The sequence below is a fragment of the Sus scrofa genome, chromosome 6 (assembly GCF_000003025.6).
Source record: "Sus scrofa isolate TJ Tabasco breed Duroc chromosome 6, Sscrofa11.1, whole genome shotgun sequence".
NCBI lineage: Eukaryota > Metazoa > Chordata > Mammalia > Artiodactyla > Suidae > Sus > Sus scrofa.
In genome coordinates, this window is record NC_010448.4 from 61426850 (window position 1) to 61440590 (window position 13741).

Consider the following 13741-nt stretch of genomic DNA (forward strand, 5'->3'; position numbering starts at 1 on the left):
GAGTGTGGGGCCCCAGAAGCCAGGCATCTTCTGCTCTGCGTTTCCCCTTCTAGTGGCATAATGTTGGACGGGCAGCTCCACCTCTCTGTGCCTCTGCGTCCCCCAAAGTTACCCTCTCTGCAGGGCTGTTGAATTTCTTGCGGAGAATTTACAGCAGCACCTGGTACATCACAGGGGCCCGCTCGCTTTAGATATCATAACTGCCCATTTCTGGCCGTGGAGCCGCCTTCAGCGCCAGAGACTATGCCCATTCTGCTGCTCCATCCCCACCACCTATTTATCCACGGGTGCCCAGCCCCGACACGCAAGCAGAGAGGATGCATGTTGGGTGTTCTGGAAAGGCGTTCATCTTTGGATGGCCTGATTCATATCCTAACAACAGTGAGCAGGGCGAAGGCAGGGAGCCGGTCTGTTTCGCGGGCCCCTGATGCGCAGGGCCTGACTGCTGATGGGAACTTCGTTGGTCCTGTTAGGATAAATATTAATGACTGTTGATAAGGCTCCGTGTGGCATGAGGCTTTGGAGCTGGCCTCGCCTCCTCACGCGGGTCCCTGCCTCACGGGGTGCCGCGGGGTCCCTGGCACCTATGCGGCGCCTTCCTGCCTCCGGACCCCTGCATTTACTGTTCCCTGTGCGGACATATCCCGCTTTACTTTGCCGCTCGCTCACCTCTCAGTGGCCCTTCTGAGCCTCAACACTAAAACGCACTTCCCTTCATAAATCTTGTCCACCTCTGGTGTTGTATTAATACTTCTGGTCGCCATCCATCGCCTCCGCACCAAGGCAGCGCCCACAGACGCAGAGGCTTGGCCCGGCTTCCTCCCTGCCCTTTTCACAAGGTCTAGCACCCGACCTGCCTCCTGGAAGGCGCTCAATCTCCCTGGTCAATAAAGGACCAAGTTCGGGGATGAATAAACATTTCTCCCCGCTGGGACCAAGCACAGGGTAGCCGAGGCCGCGCCGGTCCATCTGACATTTATTCTCTGCCCGGAGACAAGGGCTCGGCACGCAGCAGAGTGCGATCAATATTTATCGAAACACCTGATGAATTCCGAGGGCGGATGATGCCGCGATCACTGGAGGCGGCGGGAGACACAGCTCTGCTGACCAAGCCGCCGCGGAGACTCCACCTGCCAGTTTTTGTTCCTCCGCAACCCCCCACCCCAAAGGTGTGCCTGCACCCCTGGCGGAGTGATTGCGGCCTTGAGCCTCTGCGGAACCCCCCACCCCTCTCCCGCGACGCCCACCACCCTCTCTCCCTGAGATTAGTCAGCCCGCGTGGCCAGCCCCCTCCCAGGTTGCTGGTCTGCCCTTAGCGACAGCGGAGGCTCGGACCATCGCCATGGAAACTGCAGCCGGTGGAGAGGGGAGGGGCTGAGGAAGGGGCCCGGGGAGCCCAGCAAACCGGAATTTTCCAGTCTTTGGAGTCTCTTCCGACCTGGCACACCGTGTGCCTTCCTGAAACATTTATCGGAATAATGAGTGACAGCCCCAAGTCATACGGTGGGAAGCTCCCCCCACCCCCGCAGAGCCCCTGCCCGTCTTTGTCTCTGATGACAACATAGGCCCCTGGGCAGTAGACCGAAAGCTGGAATCAGGGAGATGTGCGCTTATTGAGCCTTCTTGGGTCAGGTTCCCTCTTGGTGAAATTCAACAGTCACATGTGAACATGGTCCCCTCAGATCCCCGGTTGAAGCCCTAATTCCCAGGGGGATGGTACTTGGAGGCAAGGAGGTCATGGGGGTGCAGCCCTCACGATGGGATTCGAGCCATTCCAAGGAGGGACCTGCAGAGCTGCTCTCTCCCTCCACCACGCGGGAAGAGGACAGGAACATCCCGTTTTCCCAGAACCCGGCCATGCTGGTACCTGGCCTGGGTCTTCGCAGGTCTGGAACCGTGAGCGCCCCGTGTCCATCACTGAGGACAGCCGGCCCACGGCATTTGGGGAGCTGGGCCGTGCAGACCGTGGTCTGTGGTCGGCCCCCGGCTCTTTCTTGTGATCCCTGCCCCGCCCCCGGCCCCCCAAGCCAAGCCGAATTCCATGTGTGGCACCTTGTAACCGGGGAAGAGAATGGTTGCCATGGACGCAGCAGGAGGGGGCCGTGTCCTGGACACCCATCCGTTTGCAAACCGTGGGCTGTTTAAGCGCTAGCCATCTATTTTGTCAATTGTTTCTCGGGACACCGTTTTTCTCCAGTGTTTCTCTCGCTTTCTTCCCCTGCCATTATTTCTTCAGAGAGGCCTCCCTCTGGTCGCCCTGTACAAAGCAGGTCTTTTGTGTGGTCTTTAGTTTTGCCGCCTTTTTCCAAGGGGGGAAAAATCCAATCTGAAACACCCTGGCTTTTCTCCTCCTAACAGTAGGAGTATCTATTTGAATTGACCGAATGTTTCCATTTAAAGATCTCATTTGTTGCTTTTATTTTCATTTTTTTTTTGAAGCTGTGGATTTTAAGGTGAAAAGTTTTGCAGGCGCTGCTGTAGAAGTAAAATGTCGTCTCTCAGTCGCAACAAAAATGTTAAAACCCAAAAAAGATAGCCTAGGACAAAAGAGACCGTCTTCTGCCTCTTTTCTTTCTCGCCCAGTTTTTCGCTCCTTGTCTAGAATGCTGCTGTGTGATTTGGGGTGTTGTGCGGTCGGAGCTCGCTCACTGCAACGCCTGATGCCTGCTAGAAAGTCAACAGACAGTTGTTGAATGAGTGAACAAATGAAGGAACAGATTCTGCCTCTGAAAAGCGGAGGTCATGATGTGGTTACATCATGAGGCTTCCTGTCTCTCTCTCTTTTGTCTCTGACTTTTCTTCTGAAGTATAGTTGATTTACAATGTGCAGCTCTCTCTCGGTTAAAAAAAACTTAAATCATAACGTAAACGTTTCCCAGAGCATTGGCGGCCTAGCACTTGGCGTTGAACAAATACTCGTGGCAGTGGTATCAGTATTGTTGCTGTTACCAACATTTAAGGTTGTCAGGTTTAGCAAATAAAAATACAGGGTGCCAGTGTCCCCCTATGACACAGGGGTTAAAGATCCGGCGTTGTCACTGCAGTGGCTCTGGTCTCGACTGTGGCATGGGTTCACTCCCTGGCCTGGGAACTTCTGCATGCCAAAGGCGCTACCAAAAAAAAAAAATCACCAAGAACCACAGTGAGTCCTTCCTCCGTTCTAAAACATACTCTCTTTCAGATGTTAACATCCTTGCCGCAGCCTCGAAGACGGTCGTTTTCTTTTATAATGGTGCCTAAAACGATTTATATCTTAAAAACCATGGCCTGAAAACAAACAAAAACAAGTGAATTCGCTTCTGCAGTCTCTGCTGCAGGCACCAAAACACATTTTAAATGTCTTCAGGGTATAGAAATATGACAATGTAAGGGTGAAAGCTTTATTGCAAGAGATGTAAATATATCAGGCAATTTTCCTTTATGGAGTAATAACGGTAAAAATGTATATCATTTTTTAAAAGACTGCCCCTAACTGGTCATCCAATTATGATAATGAGGTAATTCTGCAATCCATTTATAAATATTTTCTTTTTTACAGTTTTTTATTATGGTTGATTTACACTGTTCTGTCAATTCCTGCTGCACAGCAAAGTGACCCAGTCATTCATATATATATATATATATATATATATATACACACACACACACACACACACACACACACACGCATACATTCTTTTTCTCACATTATCCTCCATCATGTTCTCTCACAAGTGACGAGATATAGTTCCCTCTACTATACAGCAGGGTATGGATACTTTCTGAAAACAGAGGGCTTTTAAGTATAAAGAAATTTCTTTACATTTCCCCACCAATGACAATTAATACACTTTAAAACAGATTAAAAAACCCCCTAAGAATATAAGCTATGAATCAAATCTGAGTAATTAGGGGGAAAAAAATCTGAAAACCTATATTTTTACTTTCATAGTTTTTTTTTTGTTTTTTGCTTTTTTTGTCTTTTGTTGTTGTTGTTGTTGCTATTTCTTGGGCCGCTCCCGCGGCATATGGAGGTTCCCAGGCTAGGGGTCGAATCGGAGCTGTAGCCACCGGCCTATGCCAGAGCCACAGCAACGCGGGATCCGAGCCGCGTCTGCAACCTACACCACAGCTCACGGCAACGCCGGATCGTTAACCCACTGAGCAAGGGCAGGAACCGAACCCACAACCTCATGGTTCCTAGTCGGATTTGTTAACCACTGCGCCACGACGGGAACTCCTACTTTCATAGTTTTAAATGATAGTGAAAACCTTACTGCATGCTGTCAGCAGTTTATTGTACACTTGCACTCAAGAAACTATCTTTGCATTTGGAGAAATGCAAAATACAAATCCCAGCACTTCCAGAGCAAGGAGGCTAATGTTATATGTCACCCCAAAGAGGAAATATCCTGAGCCAGGCCAGCATAGCTCTTTTTCAGACCCCAGGCAATCTGAACAAGAGCTTCTGGCCTCAGAATGATGAAAGATGTGTGTCCATTTCAGAAAATAGCAAAGACGATCTTAGGGTTGGGTTTTTGGGGTGTTTTGGTTTTTGTTTTTTGTTTTTCATAAATTCGATGCAGTGTTTCAAGGTTTACACTGTCACCTTTAAGGTTTATTAGCTATAATAGCACATCTGGAAACGAAAGTGTAGAAATTGACCTCTCACAGCTGGAACCACTTAGGGAAAATCGTGTCTGCTTGTTTTCAGTTAAAAGGGGTAAAGACAACAGGAGTGGCTACGTGCAACCAGTCCGGGCCACTGTGCCCCCAACATGTGTCTTTCTAGGCGATTCTTCAAGACTCCAAAAGAATTTTTTTCTTTTAAAAAACAAAGTCCATTGTTTTCTTTTTGCACTAAAACTGCTTTACCCTCAATTTATAAATTTTGGCGTATGCTTCTCAACTAGGCTAGAAGACTCTACTCACCCACCCCCTGGAAAGTTCCTTTGCTGCTGACCTCAGGCTGCAGGGAGGGGGCACATTTCAGGCTAGGCGGGCCCATCACCCGGCACTGAAACTTGGAACAAGGGGCACAAGCCCCTTTGCCCCTCCCCAGTGACAGCCTCTTTGGAACTAAACCGCAGGGAGCGGCCTTGGGCCCACATCTGTCCTTTCCAGGTGAGCGAGCCCTGGAGGGAGTCAGGGCTGGGGGCTGGTCTGAGTCTTCCCCAATTCAGAGATACCCCAAATCCCCTCTAGAGCGAGCCAGGAGGAATTCAGAGAGACCCTGCCTGTGACAGCCAAGGACTCGGGCAGTGCTCTGGGACAGCCCCCTGCATTCATCCATCCACTGGTTCATTCGTTCATTCACGCGGCCGCTGCTGATGGAGTCAGGGAGCACAGCAGTGATCGAGACAGGAAAATCCCCGCTCTCATGGAGTCTGCATTCCAGAAGACGACAAGTCCATCGGCAGAGGAGCAAATACATAAATACGGAAAACACGAAGCAAGTTGATGGGATATTGAGGGGACCCCAACATGGGGAAGAGTCCATCCGCAGGGGACTCCAGTGACAGGGGAGCAGAAAGTGCCAAGGCTCGGGGGCAGGAAGGGGTTTTGTGAGTGAAAGGTCGGTGGGAAGGCTGCTGTATGGAGAGCCAGGGGTAACTGGGGCGTTTCACAGGGTGGGGTGGGAGATGGGATGGAGCACTCTGCATATGTACTGGATCCACTAGTAAAAAAAATAATAATAATTGTTTTTAATACAACTCTCCCATAACAGAGTTCCCTCGTGGAGAGGCGGGCTAAGGGTCTGGTGATGTCACCACCGTGGTGTGGGTATGTACCATCCCGCCCCCAGAACTTCTGCATACCACAGGGGCGGCTAGAAAATAAATAAATGAAGACCTCTCCCAAAAGACAGATGCAAAGGCTCTACTAATTTTCCAGGGCTTTTGTAACAAGTTGCCGCAGGTGGGGCGGCTTAAACGGCAGAAATCTTTCTCTCTCCGCTCTGGAGGCTGGAATCCACAGGCAGGGTGTCTGCAGGGCTGGTTCCTCCTAAGGCCTCTCTGCCTGGCCTGCTCCTCCAGTCATCCCTCCGCCTCCATGTGCTGATCGCAGCCCTCAAGCACACACATCCATTGGTTTCAGGCCCACACACAGGACCTGCATTGAGTCAGCCACCTCTTTAAAAGCCTGTCTCCTGACACTGTCCCATTCTGAGGGGGGGGGGTGATGCTCTCTGGGGGGGGACACAGTTCGGAGGTCCCAAGGGCAGAGCTGACTCACCTTGGGGAACCACCGTGGGACTTCTGACCGGGGAAGAGCAAGTGGGTGAGGCGGTATCACTGGGCACTGGCTGGAGGTGTCATTTCTTTTTTTTAATTGTTTTATTTTGTTTTCAGTGTAAGTGATGCTTTATATTTTTTTTAATGATTTTTATTTTTTCCATTATAGTTGGTTTACAGTGGTGACTGGGTCGCTTTGCTGTGCAGTGGAAGTGTAATTTCTGACCATTTGCAGGCACCTGCCCAGGCTCAGGGACACCCTTCTGCAGGTCAGGGTTCAAGGATATGTTTCAGGGAGCCCCGAGGGGCGAGTGTTCCCAGGTGGAGGCCCTCAGGGCTGGAGTCGGGGCTCCAGGTCCTCCCCTTCCATCTCCCCCACCCCCCACCTCGCGAGGCCCCCGGAGGCCGCTCAAGTTGTCCCCACGGAAACCGCAGCAGGAAGCTGGACGAGGAGGGAACTGAGGTAGGCCAAGCATGGAATGTTCTAGAATATAGGGTTGCAACCGTCAGGCTGCCCACACAGCGGAGGCACTTGAAAAGCGCTTGTTGAAGGAAGAACCGTGAGTCTCTCCAGGCACATCCCAGCGCAGGGCGGGCTGGACCTTGGCAGCGGGACCGAGGCCCCGGCTCGGTTGCGGCGAATGCTTGGGGCTGGGGACGGGGGGCGGGGGGGGGGGGGGCGCACGTCCTCTCCCTCCCTTGGGAATCTGTGGGCGAAACCGGGGCTCGAAAATCTCAGAGCGAAGCAGTTGCAGCCTGGACGAGGGGCCAGGCAGCTGCCGAAGACACGCGCATGTGCGCCGTTCGTTCTCACAACAGCCACGGGTGTGTCCTGGCAGCGGGAGGGGACACTTCTGGAAACTCTGAGCAGGGAGCTGCGACCGGGCTGAGAACCAGCACTGCGTCCAGCATCCTGCCGCGGGGGGCAGCTCTCTGGGGGCGCTCCTAGCACGCGCACGCGCGCGTGCACCGAGAACACGAGTGTGAGGAAAACGGGGGGGGGGGGGGTGCCTGGCGTGTCTGTGCCCTTGCCGGTGGCGCTGGCTTTGTGGCCGTGTACGTCTGCCCAGACGCACTGAGTTGCGTGCATTCAGTGCGGAGGGCTCTTCACACGTCAAACGAAAGAAGAATGAAGGCCGGTGGCAGCAGCTGCGGGCGTCACCTCGCGGGCCTTTTCCCACCGCGGATGCGGACAAACGAGCCCAGAATCGACGTGCATGAAAATGCCGAGCAGGGTGGCGACAAATACTTACTATTGCGCGGGGTCACAAAGCTCGTAGCACAAACCGTTTCTACGCAAACACTCCCTCGAGCTTTCAGAAGAGCTGCCCGGACCTGGCCACTGCCCTTCCAACCCCCATCCCTCCCTGGCCCCCTGGCCCTTCCAACCCCCATCCCTCCCCGGCCCCCGGCCCTTCCCCTCCATCCCACCCGGACCCTTCCCCCGACTGCCGGCCCTTCTGCAGCGAGGGGTTTAGGGCAGACAGCCCAAAACAGAGACCCTTTTCCTCCCAGGACGGTCCTCCCAGCGGCGGCCCCCGGGCCCAGACTCAAGGTGGGGCTGTGAAATCTGCTCCGTGCGACTGAGGTTCTTTGGATGGAGTCGCTTTCTCTAAGACCCGAGATTCTGTGTGCGTGGAAAGCTCTCCGCCTCCAAGGCCTTCCCATAGCGGCTCAGCCGCAGAACTTCGACGGGGCGCGGAGCGGTGTCCTGCGGCCTGGCAGCGGCTTGCTCTTGCGAGATCCCGAGAGCAGAGCCGTCGAGATTCTTCGCTGTCTTTTCCAGGCTTAGTGCATGTACTGTGCAAAGTAGGCTCTCAGTAAATACCTCTGAGGGCAAGGATGGTGTCAGGGCATGCGGGAGGGGAAAGCCGTCTCTCCTAGGGGTCTCTGGGCACCTGGAGGGCAGAGACGAGTCTCTTCGTTCACCATGTTATTCCCCCTACCCAGTGGGGTGGGGGGCTCCGTCGCTATTTCTGAGGGATCAATCGTCTATAAACATGGAATGCTCTGCACTGCAGAGAAGATGCTCGGGGTTTCCAGGCACGTCCACAGAGGCCCCTGACTCCACCGTCCCTCTGCAGAGGCTGCAGACGGCGGGGGCAGCGGCGGCGAGCACCCCTGATGCAAAGGCCCCATCAGAGGGGCAGGACTCTCCCCGCTGGCCCAGCTCCTCAACATCCCTCCCCCTCCTTACTCCTCGCCCCTCACAGGGGCGCGACCTCTCCCTCAAGGATGAGGGAGCTCAGGCTGTTGCCATGGAAACCCCAGCTAGAGTCGGGGAGGCAAGGGGCTGGGGAAGGTGAGGAGAGCCTCTGCAGAGAGTGGAATTTTCCAGGCTCTGCAGTAGCACTGTGGCTGCAGTCCTCCGACCTGACCTCCAGCTCCGCGACGGTGCCTCAGCCCTTTTCTCTTCCTCGGCAGTCTGAGCTCCCTTCTCTCCCTCTCCGAAATCGCCTCCCCACTCCCTTCCCCTCCGCAGGCAGAATGCCAGTCCTGGACGACCCCAACTGCTATCCACCCGCCCCCTCACTTTCCCCCCAAGGTGTAGAATACACACAACATAAACTTTGGAGTTCCCATTGTGACTCAGCAGGTTAAAAATCCAACTGGCATCCATGAGGACGCAGGTTTGATCCCTGGCCTCGCTCCCAGGTCATGGATCTGGTGTTGCGTGAGCTGGGGTGTAGGTCGCAAACGTGGCTCAGATCCTGCATTGCTGTGACTGTGGTGTAGGCCGGCAGCTGCAGCTCTGATTCACCTCCTAGCCTGGGAACCTCCATATGCGGTGGGCGCAGCCCTGAAAGTCAATCAATCAGTCAATCAATGTCACCCCCAAGGACATTTTCAAGGGCACATTTTGAAGAGTCCCAGATGTGTGGGGTGCCCTCAAGTTGCAAAACCAAAACGCTGTCCCCATTAAGCGGCGTCTCCCCAACCCACCCCCCCACCCCCGATCCCTTCCACCATCCTGCCTTCTGTCTCTGTGAACCTGCTATCTTAAGGACGTCGTGTAAGTGGAACCCTGCAGTAGACATTCGCCTTTTGCAACAAGCTTATCTCACTGAGCACCGTGTCCTTGAGATGCACCCCTGGCATGGCCTGGGTCAGAGCGTCCTTCCCTCTTAGGGCTGACTAGCGCTCCATCGGGTGTCCCAGCTGCACATGGCTCATCTGTTCACGCGTCAGTAGGCGTTTGGCTCGATGTGAACGCGGTGTGCAGATTTCGTTTCAGGACCCTCCTTGTCATTCCTTTGGGTGTGTACCCACCGTGGACTTGCCGAGTCAAATGGTAACTCTAGTTTTAATTTTCTGAAGAAGGACCACACTGTTTTCCCCAGGGGCTGTCCTGCCAAGGCCCCCAGTTTTAGCCGCAATAACCGACCTGACAGGGCTGGGTTTCCAGCTCTGCCGTTTATCCCAAGAGTACTGGCGGTAACTTTTTAGGGAACCTTTGTTGTGACCTGTTACTGTTCTCACAGTTCCCAATGTTGAAATCACTCAGTAATCCAAAAAACTGTGTGTTCTGTTTGGTTAAATAAGCAATATGCAAGTTCCCTAGTGGCCTAGCAGATAAGGATCCCACATTGGCCACCGCTGTGATGCCAGTTCAATCCCTGGCCCGGGAACTTCTGCATGCCTTGGGCGTGGCCAAAAGCATTAAACATAAACAATACGATAGCACTTATGCTATGCCACTTAGTCCTCCAAATTCTGACTTCAGTAAGGCTCATTCAAGATACGTCCTAATACGACCCTAATTTACACACGAGGAGATAGATACGGAACTACCACAGCATCCAGCAGTCCCACTCCTGGGCATCTATCCAGAAAAAACCGTAATTCAAAAAGGTACATGCACCTCTGTGTTCACTGCAGCACTATGTACAGTAGCCGAGACACAGAAGCAACCCACATGTCCTTTGACAGAAGAGTGGATGAATAGGTGGCACGTATGCACCATGGAATGTTAGCCAAAGAAGTACAAGATAATGCCATTTATGTGGCCACAGAGATGACCCTACTGGGTGAACTAAGTCCGAGGAAGACGAATACTTAGGCTATCACTTACATGTGGAACTTAGAAAACAGAAACAAAACCGATCTTAAGGTTACCATAGGTGAAACTGTTGGGGGGGGGTGCCCATTTTAGAGATGGGGGCAACTGAGGCCCCAGCACGGGATCTCTGACAAGAGCGGCCCACTCTCTGCCTCCATTTTCCTCCACACTCGGGGGCAGGATTTTCAACACAGAGCCACCAGGAAGTCTTAGCTGGTTATCGACAAGCTATATACCACAGCAGCAATGCAGCCTATAGGTTATAAAGCATTCACAAGAAATAGATCTTTTCCCCCAAAAAATGGATATAAAACATCCTAAGCCTTTTCTCACGGTGCCTCATTGTGGACACGCGGTCCAGGCAAGAGAGGGAGGTTGCTCAGAACAGGGTGGTGGCTGTGAGGACAGGAAATCTGGGGATTGAAACATATGCAGGGGCCCTGTGGCCTGGGGTGAGCTGTGTCTCGGGGGTTCTTGGCCTGTTACTGGTGGGCTGGATGCGAGGATACTTAGACCAGTCCTGAAGGGCACGTTCCTCCTGAGCGTCCGCTCAGGGGGGCATCCTCTTGGCGGATGGACTTGTGTTTCTGGAGCTCCGAGAGAGGTCTGAGCTGGGGGTGGAGGTTGAAGGTCCTGCCAACGCGGAGTCCGTGGAGATAGCAGGGCTGAACACTGCACAGCTCCAGGGGGCGCTATCCATGTAGGTAACACTATGAGTGGCATCGCCCAGGGAGAGCAGGGTGAGAGAGGAGCATTCAGGCCCCCTACTAACGGATCAAAAACACAGGAATTGGTGATGAAAATAGTACCCACCTGCTCCCACGGCGTTTGTTCACAAAGGAGAGGCCATATTTCAAGCATCCTTCTTCATTCACCAAATACTTATATTTATGCATATGTACCCCCCAAATCGTGGTCTTCGCAGATGAGTGGTGTAGACAGAGAACAAGAGAGACTTCCTAGAATTCAGAATTGACTCTGGAGAAGAAAAAAGTGTCTGTTTTACTTGTAGCATCCGGCCAACCAACCATTCATTCATCTAAATATCTGTCCATCTATCTACCCATCCATCCATCCATCCATCCACTCATCAGTCCTTACATTCACCCACCCATTAGTCCACCTAGCCATTTCTCTAGCCATTCACCTGTGCATTATTCTAGCCATCATCCATCCATCCAACCATTAATCTGCTTGATCTCTCCAGCCATTCATCTCTTTAAATATCCATCCTTCCATCTAACCCTCATCCATCCAACTCCCTCCCTCCCTCCATCCCTATACATCCATCCATCACCCACTCATCCATCCATCCATCCAACAAAGAAAGGAGATACATCTCAAAGAAATGAAAATGCGGGAGTTCCCATCGTGACTCAGTAGTTAATGAACCAGACTGGTAACCATGAGGCTGCACGTTCAATCCCTGGCTTCACTCAGTGGGTTAAGGATCCGGCGTTGCCTTGAGCAGACACAGCTCTGATCCCGTGTTGCTGTGGCTCTGGTGTAGGCCGGCAGCTGTAGCTCCGATTCATCCCTTAGCCTGGGAATCTCCATATGCTGCGGGTGCAGCCCTAAAAAAAAGACAAAAAGAAAAACAGAAGCGAAAATGTGAACACCTTAATGATGAATGTAGTTATGTGTTGATTCTCCACATGTGGCCTCGGAGGCACCGTGTGACTCTCCCCGGCTCCCCATGTGAACCCACCCCCATCCTCCCTCTTCTTACTCACAGGCCCTCGCACACCCTGGCCTCCTCGCTGTCCCTCAAGCATGACAAACGGGCCCCATCTTCAGATGCTTCCAGTGCTGTTCTCTCTGCCCAGAAGGGTTATTTTCCTGGTAATCCGAAGGTCTGTGCCCTCCCTTCATTCAGGGCTGCTCCCTGTCACCACCTCCAGGGAGAGCTCCCTCCTTCCCCTCCACCTCCTCCCTGCACTCACACTTTATAGAACACATGGCCGTCTGCTCTTTAAGGTACATTTATTGACTGATACTCTCACGTGGGTGAACGATTCTAAGGGAGGATTTTGTGCTGGTTTATGCTTTATCTCAATTAACTCATTGCTGACCCAGAGTGAGACATCAACGCGTGTCCATAGAGTAAACGCATCATTCGGGGGTGCGGAGGGCGGAGTGAAGGCGCTCCCAGGGTTCGGAACCCGGGCCTTCTTTCTCGACGTTTCAGGTCGGGTGAGAAGGAGCTCCCGTGATTGCGCACAGGTGTATACAGCTCCTTCTCGCCGTCCCGTGCAACATACCTACGTACTGACTAAATGAAAGGGGGAAACCTAAACTGCTGTGTCACTGCTGCTCAGAATGGATGTGCAGTTTTCCCTTGGAGTCGGTGGAAGCTCCGGCAGCCGCTTTTTTTTTTTTTTCTTTTCTTTTCTTTTTTTTTTCCCCCCTCTTTCTGCAAAGATGGTGCCACTGACGCATTTCGACCTGCGCAAGATGTGCATACGCGCAGCTGACGTGGAGACGGTGCCTGGTCCTCCCGGGTGGTGCGAGTCTGACGCGCACCCCTCCTCACCAGTCCCCGCGCGGGAGCCCCCACGTCTGCAGTGACGCAGGTGGGCTCAGGCTGTTGCCACGGAAACCACAGCCGCAGAGGAGCGGGGGGAGAGCCTGGAGAAGGGACCCAGATGTCTTGGCTGCTGCAGGGAGTGTGTGCGCCTGGCATCCACAGCCCAGCCTGGCACACAGTAGGCCTTCAGTCTGTGCCCCCAGAGATCCCGGGATTCCCCACAACGTCATTGAAGCTATTCTTTTCCGGCTCCGTTTGCAGCATTTATATCCCAAGTCTTTGGGTCTTGGGACTCCTGTACCAGGAACTAAAACAGGGACTCACACTAGCCCTGGGGAGGGCGTCACCTCCCTGTGACCCCACCACAGAGAGTCAGTGATGAAAGGCTTTGGCCACCTGGGTGGCTGAGGGGGGACCCCCCAGGCCCTGGAGAGAGGCCCAGGCAGCTGAGCTCTGCAGGAGCAGAGGGGCAGTCAGCAGAGACCAGGGCGAGGCTGTTCTGGGCACAGGGAACAGCCAGTGCAAAGAGGAGCCAGATGCGGGGAGGCAGAGGCCCTCCTTAGGGGCCGCTGAGCTGGGGGCAATGCTCTCAGGTCTCCGCCAGGACATTCTTGCTTTATCTTGGAAGTCTGGTTGTGGAAGTGAGTCCTGCAGGACGGGAGGGGGGCTGCGTCCCAGCCTGAGGGCCCCCCGCCACCTAGTCCTGTCTTCCCGAGGCAGCTTCTGAGCAGCTCACAGCCCTCCCCCCGCAGGAACCCTGGCTGCCCTCTGCCCCGGCAGGGGGGGTCTGGGCATGGGCCTGGGGAGGGCTAGGTCTGCACTCGCCCGCCAGGAGCCCCGGGTGCCCGAGGGAGCGTGGCGTCCAGGGGCAAACAGACAACTCCACGAACGGGCCGAGGGTGAGACGGCGGAAGAAAGCAGGGCTCCTTTAGCTCCTTT

General features: G+C 53.7%; 1 protein-coding gene across 5 annotated transcripts in view; it reads left to right on the plus strand.

Moving 5' to 3' along the window:
• Window positions 1-13741, plus strand: part of LOC110261077 — a 181334-nt gene that overhangs the window by 118966 nt on the left and 48627 nt on the right. The window lies entirely within an intron of this gene.